Source organism: Psammomys obesus, unplaced genomic scaffold, assembly GCF_907164565.1.
Source record: "Psammomys obesus unplaced genomic scaffold, mPsaObe1.curated_primary_1811, whole genome shotgun sequence".
In the NCBI taxonomy this organism is placed as follows: domain Eukaryota; kingdom Metazoa; phylum Chordata; class Mammalia; order Rodentia; family Muridae; genus Psammomys; species Psammomys obesus.
The window spans coordinates 6,536,891-6,537,094 of NW_026586589.1; positions in this window are offsets into that span (position 1 = coordinate 6,536,891).

A 204-nucleotide genomic window follows, 5' to 3' on the forward strand; every position below is an offset into this window, starting at 1 on the left:
GGGCGGCCGGGTGGATTCCGGGCCGGGAGAGACAGACCGAGAGAAAGGGAGGAGGAGGCGGCGGCGGCGGCGGCGGCGAGGGGGAGGGAGCTCGCGGGAGGAGGGGCCGCGGCCGCGGCGAGCCGGAGAAAGGAGGAAGCGCGGACCCGGGCCCCGCCGGCGACCCGGGGGACCTGCTGCGTTCGCCCGACCCGCGCCTCCCTC